This window comes from Condylura cristata, unplaced genomic scaffold (assembly GCF_000260355.1).
Source record: "Condylura cristata isolate star-nosed mole 26May11 unplaced genomic scaffold, ConCri1.0 scaffold00004, whole genome shotgun sequence".
In the NCBI taxonomy this organism is placed as follows: Eukaryota; Metazoa; Chordata; class Mammalia; order Eulipotyphla; family Talpidae; genus Condylura; species Condylura cristata.
In genome coordinates, this window is record NW_004567105.1 from 36,955,611 (window position 1) to 36,964,992 (window position 9,382).

A 9,382-nucleotide genomic window follows, 5' to 3' on the forward strand; every position below is an offset into this window, starting at 1 on the left:
TGCCAGCTGCTGCCCTACTTTGAGCCTCTGAAGATCTGTAGGAGGCAGCTTCCAGCTAAATCTAACCACCTGTTGCTCCCGTGACCATTCAGGTGCACTTCTTGCTCTTCCTCAAGCTCTGTCTTCGCATCTGGGCTCATCTTCATCCGGAGGAAAGTCCCCTGCTAACCTTTCCTGTGGGGTTTGTCTTCTTGTGGGGAATGCCTTCCTGTTAGTGGAGGTCTTTCTTTTGCCTGGATGGAGAGGGCCAAGGTCCCTGGGGCCGCAGACGGGAGTGGCACTGACCTCAGTTCCTGAGAAAGTTTCAGCGTGGCCTTCTGCTGGGTCCCAGCACCCCTCGTGAATGAGGGACTCCTCCTGTCCTTCCTAGCCCCTGGGTGTGGGTGCCCTGCTCTTGTCTCACACTCCCCCAGCCCACCTGTGTCTTCTGCTGACCTGGTTCTCTCTGCTCCTCATAACCGGATGTGTCCTGTTTTCTGTCCATGCTTGGAGGGAGGGTGGCGTGTGCTCTGGGAAAGGTCCTTCCCCTTCTCTACAGCCAGGATATGTCTGCTTTCTGCAGGGTTAGTTCCAGGGGCTCCTGCTTACTAGCTGCCGCCTTGGAGTCTGCATTCCAGCAGTGGAGCTGAAGCTTCACACCTTTTTTTTTAAAAAAAGATTTATTTATTTGTGCATACAGAACTGGGGTACAGGCCAGAGGCTCAGGGGCGGCGAGAGGCTTCACCAGAGACAGAGTGGGGAGCAGAACAGGCAGATCGACGAAGTACACTGCTGAGGGGAGCAGTGGGCAGGTCAAGAGAGGTCTGCCCACGCCATGTGGTCACCTCCGGGGCAGGCGGGGATCGAACTCATGCGGAAGTGGCTTAAGATTCTTTGTGCTGTGCTTTAACCCGCTGCACCACCAAGGAGGGCCTGAAGCTTCACACCTTTAAAGGAAAGAGAATCAAGATTTCCTTGAAATTCCTAGTGTATATCCTCGGGGATAATATCCTAGTGTATAGTATAGTTCCTAGTGTATAGTATATCCTCGGGGATAATATCTGTGATAGCAATTCTATTTTGATAGTTTATTTTCACCAGAAACTCAACTTTACAAGAAATTTTTTCCTTTAATTTAGAGCAAATTGAGCAAAGGGGTAAACATCAGTGATAAAAGCCAAATAACCCTGTTAGTAATTTCTTTGTGAAATTACTAACATGGGGAAATATAAAAAATTCGGATACAATGAATGCTAAAAAAAGAATTTATATGATTTTAATGGGTAAAGTTTTAGAGAGAAAAATTATTAAAATTTTTTGAGAAGCAATTTGATCCTGATAGTCAAATTAGGAACTACAGTGGGTGACTCACTGGCCATGAAGGTTTTGCCACACCAGGAATTAGGTTTTAATTGGTGAGCAAAACAGATTGTGGTTGTCCAAGAGAGTCCAGGTTAGGCTGATGGTCACTTGTGATAGATACATAGGTCAGCTAGCTAGCTAGCTAGATGATAGAGATAGATAAAAGACTACTGTTGATGATGATAGGTAGATAGATAACAGGTGATAGGTTATTCATGATGATGGATGGATGGATGGATACACAGATTGACAGATGACAGGTGATATATAGATAGTAGATAGACAGATTATATATAGATAGTAGATATACATATTTTCCATTTTCCTTACAATGGAGAGGAAAAGAAGTAACAAGAAAAGTTTGGAGAGAAAGGAGAACGAAATCGTCCCCATCACCCCCTCTTCTGCCCTAACTAAGTTTTCTCTGGCACACCTGCTCTGTCAGGCCCTCTCCCAAACTGCTGGCCAAGTTCTTGTTAGCATCACAGTTGCTCTTGGGATGTCTCCATAGTTGGGTACCCTGGGGACAGTCTGGGTAGGCGGGCAGAGCAATGCCTCTTCCGTGAACAAATGGACTGTCAGGCCACTTGGAGCAAAGTGGGGCATGTGTTTTGGGAGCAGGTGAATCGTTGAAGCTCTGAGTCCTGGACTCCAAGGAGCATTAGATCCACCTGATGTTTGATTTTCATCCAATGAGCTATTTGGCTATTTCATTACCAACGATTATCCCTTTGTTCAAATTGCTCTAAATTATTGAGTTTCTTTATAATTTTTGATGGCATTTTTCATGGACTTTTTACATTTTCTAGGCACTCTTTTCATGTAAATAGTATGGTAATTCTTATATGTGGTAATTTTCACTAATGGAATATATTTGCAGAATCTTGGAAATTCCTATGGAAACCTCCTAATAAGTATCCCCAAATTGAAAGGCATGATCTTCTTAGAACTGTTAAAAATGGATTAAAAATGTATTTATTCATTTAAAAGTGATAACCTCTAAAGTGAAGACATTAGATAGGGGCCCTCCCTGGTGGTGTAGGGGTTAAAGTCTCAGCACTATCCAGCTAGCTGACCCCTATGGTGCAGTAGACCTCTCCTGTCTCACCCAATGCTCCCCTCAGCAGTGTGTTTCTGTCAATCCACCTGTTCTGCTCCCCTCTTTGGCTTTAGTGGGTCCTCTCACAACACACCTCCCTTCACCTCTGGCTTACATGCAGTTCTTGTATGCATAAATAAACAATAAATCTTTAAAAAAATTGGCTGTTACATACTCACTTTATATGAAGTTTATAGAACGTGTCCTGGTATTTCTGAGTGTGTGTGTGCTTATGTGTAAACGCCTTGGCATGCCACACTTTTTTTTCCCAGGGAGAACATTCCACAGATCAGGAAGAGGAACTCCGAGGCCCAGGGTCAGCTGGGTGGGGCCACACTGGGAAGAATCCTGAGGCTGCATCTGGAGGGAATATGACGACTCTCACAGTTGACTCGTCAGGTTTGTTTTTTTATGGACATAGACAGAAGAGGGTTCTTGGCAGCTTTCCTGGGTTTGCCATCACTGTCAGTCCTGATACCACAGCTCAGCAGCTGTTATCTGAATTTTGGGCCAAGAAGGAAGGGAAGAAAACCATTTGGGTATTTCGATAAACACAAGTCATTCAGCCACGACTGCGTCACCAGGACACGCTATTCTTAGGAGGCAGGTACAATACATGTTCTCTTCAAAAAGGATGTCAGAGTATAAAACACCCTCCTCATCCCTCAGACTGTAGCTGAGAGAAAGAATGAAATCACTGAACAAATGGGAAAATGAAAGGGTTGGAGGATGCCAAGCAACACTCTGTCAAACTGGGCTGGCCACAGCATTCAGTGCTTAGCCAACATGTGCAGACTTCGAATTATTTATTTTTTTCTTTTCTTTTTTAAGATTCATTTATTTATGCACACAGAACTGGGGTACAGGCCAGTGGTGCAGGGCAGTGAGAGGATTCACCAGAGTGTGGCACAGAACAGGCAGATCAGTGAAGTACACTGCTGAGGGGAGCAATCAGTGAGTCAGGAGAGGTCTGCTGTGCTCTGTGGCTCACCTCCAGGGCTGGGGATTGAACTCACAGTGAAGACGTTGCTGCTAGCTTGCAGTGCTGCGCTTTAGCACATTGTGCCACCTGGGAGGGCCCATTTGAATTATTTAAAAGCAACGACTAGGCCCTCTCTGGTGGTGCAACTGGTTAGGATGCACACTGCAAGCTGGCCTCAGTTGCTTCAGTGCAAGTTCGATCCCCGGCCCCAGAGGTGACCACATGGTGCAGCACATCTCTCCTGACCTGCCCGCTGCTACCCTCAGCAGTGTACTTTGTCACTCTGCCTGTTCTGCTCCCCACTCTGCCTCTGGTGAAGCCTCTCATCATCCCTGCACCCCAGTTCTGTATGAATAAATAAATCTTTAAAACAACAACAACTACCACTACCCAGAATCCGGAGCTATCTCCTCCACTGGTTTAGGGTCTGGACCTTAGAAAGAAAGGGTGGGAGTGGACCTCCCAACCAGCTGTGAGGTAGAGAATTCCTTCGCAAGATAGCTTCTATAATTCAATTTTAAAAAATGGGACACATTCAATTAACCACATTAAAGTGTTACCGGGCTGCACAGAACATAAAACACAGAACATTGAAGACTGTCATCAACACCTCATATAAACCAACCAAACTTTCTGATTTTTCTATTGTTTGTTCCCTCTTTCCTAAAATACGTGTCATTTGGAGCCTCCTCATCTACAAGTTGACAACCACACAGGAGCTCCCGTGGTGAGGCACTTCCAGAGGCTCACAATATTGGCAGCTCTTTCCCTCTGCCCCCTGCCTCCCTCTCTTTCTCTTCCATTCTCCCTCTCTTCTTCTCCCTCCCTCCCTCCCTCCTTCCTTCCTTCTTTCTTTGATTTTCTTTCTGTAGCCTTTCCTGAAGATTTTAAATGGGAAAAGTAAGCAAGCTTAGTATGACAGGTTGGTTGGCCTGAATTGCTTTCTTCATTCTTCTTGGGGGTAGTTATCCATTTCTGAAAAGAAAAAGAATCTGTATTATAGAAACATATATGAGCAGAAAAATAATATTTTTTAAAGATTTATTTATTTATGCATACAGAACTGGGGTACAGGCCAGAGAGAGGATTCACCAGAGACACAGTGGGGTGCAGGACAGACAGATTGATAAAGTACACTGCTGAGGGGAGCAATGGGAGAGACAGGAGAGATCTGCTGTGCCATGTGGGTCACCTCCCTGGCCAGGGATTGAACTTGTGATGTGGCCGCAGCCAGCTTCTTAGTGCTGTTCTTTAACCCGTTGCACCATCAGGGAGGGCCCAGAAAAATAATAATGGGAGGTTCGACATAGTCCTCACAAGAGTACCTTTCCTTCTGACACCAACTGCACATTTAGGAGGTTCCAGAAACCACTTTTAGTTTTGATCATTTGCTAGAAGGATTCACAGAACTTCCTGAAAGCTGCTTTGCTCATAGTGACAGGTTATAACAGGGCACATTTAGAGGCAGAAACCAGTCAAGGAAGGAAGAACACAAGTAAGGGTGTGTCCCCTGTGGGGACACCACCAGCATGTATTGCTCACCCTGAATGTCCCCCGCCCCCACTCGCCCAGCTTGATGTGCAGTTTTTATTGGGGCTCCTTACAGATTGTGCACAGCCGACCTCTGGTGTCCACCCCTCTCAGGCCAGTATCTTTATTCTCCAGTTTTGCAAAACCTGGAATGAAACAGAAAGCTCCCTTGGAAGCCACATTGTTAAACTGTCCAGGGCCAAAGTCCCCAGCAAGCAGAGACGGAGATGACGGGTTAGGGAGGCACCCCGGGGCCTAGAGGCAACCGTCCAGTGGCCCTTAGCACAGACTGGACTCTGGCTGGCAGGCTGATTCTTCACTGAGTTTAATGTCCCCCGCTCCCCACCCACATCTATCACTCATATTCAAAGTTATGTTACTAATAGTGCTAATCTCATCTTAGCTGCCCGTGTGCCACTGTCAGTTCACCCCAGTTCACAAGCTGTTACATTTTTACAAGTTTTCTAACCTGGTTGTTAAACCTGGTTGTTAAACACAATCATATATATATAGAAAAAGAATCTGTATTATAGAAACATATATGAGCAGAAAAATAATATTTTTTAAAGATTTATTTATTTATGCATACAGAACTGGGGTACAGGCCAGAGAGAGGATTCACCAGAGACACAGTGGGGTGTTATATAAATGTATGATTTTATAACTTGGATTAAAAGCAAAGATAGTGAATATCCAGAACTCATTTTCTAGTTATTTTACATTACTTTACAATGGGCATCTCTTGGCTGTGTTCACCTCTACTGTTTCTGCATGGAGAGAGCGCAGAGGCTGACACAGTCCTACAGTTCTCCTGTCTGTGTTAGTATGTAATCAGTAATCAACCATGGTTGGCTCATTGACACCGTGAAATCCCACAAATGTCTTAAGTCAGGCACTGTTTTTGGATGCTCTTTAGATCTGAGAAGCTTCCTTCTGCTGCTTCAACTGTTACTGGAGCTGTGAAGAGCATTTTAGGGCTGTGGCAACACTGGGATACATTTCTGATCAATTATTTTGAAATATAAATCATCATACTTCTAGTGTTGATGCTGCTGCTGCTGAGGGAATAATTTCTCTGAAAGTATTTAACTCTATCCCAGCTAGTCTGGTGCAACTCTGAATTTAATCTTAAATGTAAATTTATGCAGTGGCATTTTAGCATCATCTCTGACATCTTTAGTTACAAGAAACTAAAACTGGCTTTTGCTTTGTGTGTAATTAAAATGTTAAATAAAATATGTATGTAATTAAAATTTCATTCCTATGAAAATACTGTTCTTATGTTTCATACAATATCTTAAAATTTTAACTTCTATTGCTAAAGCTGTATATTTGCTTTGTAATGTTGCAGCAGTTTTCAATGCCAGAGACTCTAAACTGTTTGAAAAAGGAACAGATATGCTTTATTGCAACGAACATGTGTCTGCTTTTATCTTGTAGTAATTTGCTGACAATGTTTATTACCTGTGAGTCACAATTTGCAAGATCAAAAATTGTTTTTCATATTCTTTAATTTTACTTCTGTGCAGATATACTGAGAGAGACTCCTGGATGGAAAAAGAAGGCTATTTCTCTGTGTGGGACGCTGGCGCTCCCGCTTGGGGTCATTGCCCCCAATTTTGGTCCAGATCTGGGCACAGCCGCCTCCCTGGATCACTTGGCAGTCCAGATGTTACCTCACTTGCCGTACCAGGTGCTGGGCCAGCTTCTGTGAACACTTGTTACCTTCATAGCAAAGTGGTAAGTTAGGTATATTTTAATTTTCTTGTTCTTTTTCAAAATTTCTTTATTGTTGCTTCAAGAGCAGAAGTTAAATAACTGGACAACAAAATTTATTTTTAATACAAATTACCTTATTAACTCTACCAGCATTTCTGCCTTTGTAACATTGCCTGAGTTCCCATATATGAGGTCTGTGTGAACAAGGTGTAGCAAGCTGAAACAGTGGGCAGTAATTTGAAATTTATTTCATTAAAATACCTACTTGCTCTGGATTGATTTTCAATGGTGTCCTAGTTTCCTTCAGGAATATGGTCCATTTTAATTTGTATGAGTGATTTAATCTGTATGAGCTTCAGAGAGGTGCTTCTCTCATCATTTGTGTTTTAAATTGCTCTGAGTAGACAAAAGGTGTCTTGGAAGATAGTTTTGCCCTAATTATAAATCCTTAAAAAATAATCAGAGGCTAAGTAACACAAATTAATCTGATTTCCTTTTGGGCCCCTTTATTAGTCTGGATGAGTGCTTGACACCAAAAGAGAGAAGTGAACGGCAGCCAGGCTGGTGTATCCATGTGAACCTTCCCTCTCAGCTCAGCACTGTCCCCCATGTCCTGGCACACAGAGTGGTACTGAGTCAGAAGTGAGGGGGCTGTTGGGGGCCATTCAGCTTTACAAAGTATTTACTTACTTGTTTGTCCTTGGGAGGACCTGAGGTACAGCTCTACCGTAAAGTAAGAGAATCCATACCCGTTATCTGAACTAGAGAGAACAGAGATGCCACTGCATGAGAAGGAAGATTCCAGAAGCTGCTGAGTGCAACAGACTCTCTGCCCCTTTCTCTGTGCTTCCGTGACCTTGGCTCCGGGGTGTCCACCCATGTCCAAAGAGGAGGATACTATAATTTCATCCAAAAAAGTGAACAACTTGAGTGTAGTCAGTGTGAAGCCAGCTGTGGCCGGCGTCTACATGGATTATGTCTGTGTGAGTGTTATACCAGGGGGATGCAGACTTGGATTAGGAAGGTTTAGGCAGTGCTGCGCCTCTTACAATGGTTGGGGAGGGGGAGGAGTTTAAGGGAGGTAAGGCCTGCTCTCTATAGAAATCTATTATTAGAGTTTGTCTTTGGGGTGAAGACATTAAACCCCTAGAAATATTAATTACAGGTAAAGAGTGATATGTCTGCCTGTTATCATTTTGGCCAGGACAATTTCATATCCCTGTTGACTGTTCACTTAGAGAGTTAGACACTGATGGTGTTAAACAGGTACACATATACATAGACACATATGTACACGCACAGACATACACTCATGTACATATACACAAACACACACAGACATACATACACTCGTGTACACACACACTTGGGCAGCTTTGTTTGTTTAGCACATTGAAGCATGAAGTTTATCTTTTGTATTATTTTCCCTAAGTTGCTGAGGGCTGAATGGGGCTCTGGGGGTTAATGAGGTGTGCGTGGGGTCTGGGTAGTCAGATGACACAGTGTCAAAATGTTTTGATTCAAGGATTAAATATCCATGCTCCGGATTTTCAGTTTCATTTCTCAAATGTGAATTTTTAAGTCACCAAAAGAGAAAGTGAAATGGATGAAAACCACCCAGACTCAGAAGTGCTTGTATATTGAGGGCTTACTGTTCACATATATCTTAAAAAAAAAAAAAAATAGTTGGCATAGTAGAATCACACAGAAGTTCAGTCATTGTAAGAATAATTTTGGACTTTCATTTTACTATTTTTTTTTTTTTTGACCAGTGAACCTTTAAAGATTTGGGAAGAAAAGAAAAATTTGGGATGTGTCAAATTCCAGGAAACTTTAATAACAGCAATGAAAATTTGCAATAGGCACGAAAGAGTTAACAGACATTTCCAAGGTGGAAAAATTCTAGTAATCCTCTCTAGGGACAACTCATTTATTTATAAATTAAAATTAGTATTTTTTTTTAAAGAAAGCTTTCAGAAAGACAGGAAGATTATGAGGCAAAGCCTTAATGCAGTTTTTATTTTTATGCTTTAACATCGTATTGACACAACAGGAACACTTCAAACACACCCACACCCCAGGAAATGATACTCAGGCCCATGTGATCGATTTAGATGGGAAGAAAAGTAATTTGCTTGGCAGCTCCCTGGTTGTTTTAAGAGTTTCAGAAAAATGTAAATGAGAACCGTTTCAGAAGCCAATTCGGACCCCAGACCCAAACCCCAAACTCAACCCAGGACTTTTCATCAGCGCGAGGGGAGCGCTGGGCGATCAAGAGAGCGCGGGAGCTTGGGCCAGGACCGCTGTCCCTCGGCTTCGGCAGAGGTGTGGGTGGGGACCTCCATCTCCCCATGTCTCCCGGAGACGCAGCCGCGGCCGGGATCGGGAAGGGGCTGCGGAAACGCGACCGGACCGAACGCAGGGCTGGCGGCGGGAGAGAGTGTCCCCGCGCCCCGCTGGTGTCCGGGGTGCTGAAAGCCGGCGCTTCCTGGGTAGCTGCAGCTCTCTTCTGTTCCGGAGTGGGGGGTCTCCGGCTGCGTCCCGAGTAAGCCCGCTCAGTCCCGCGGCCCTGAGGTTCCTGCCAGGTGTGGCTTCCCCAGCCCGGTTCGCGGAGGGGTGATGCGGTCAGCATCGTGGACGCCCGGGCAGGACCCCGGGATACTCCCGCAGCCCTGCGCGCGCCCCCCATCCCGGGGCCCGCGGTGGCTGGT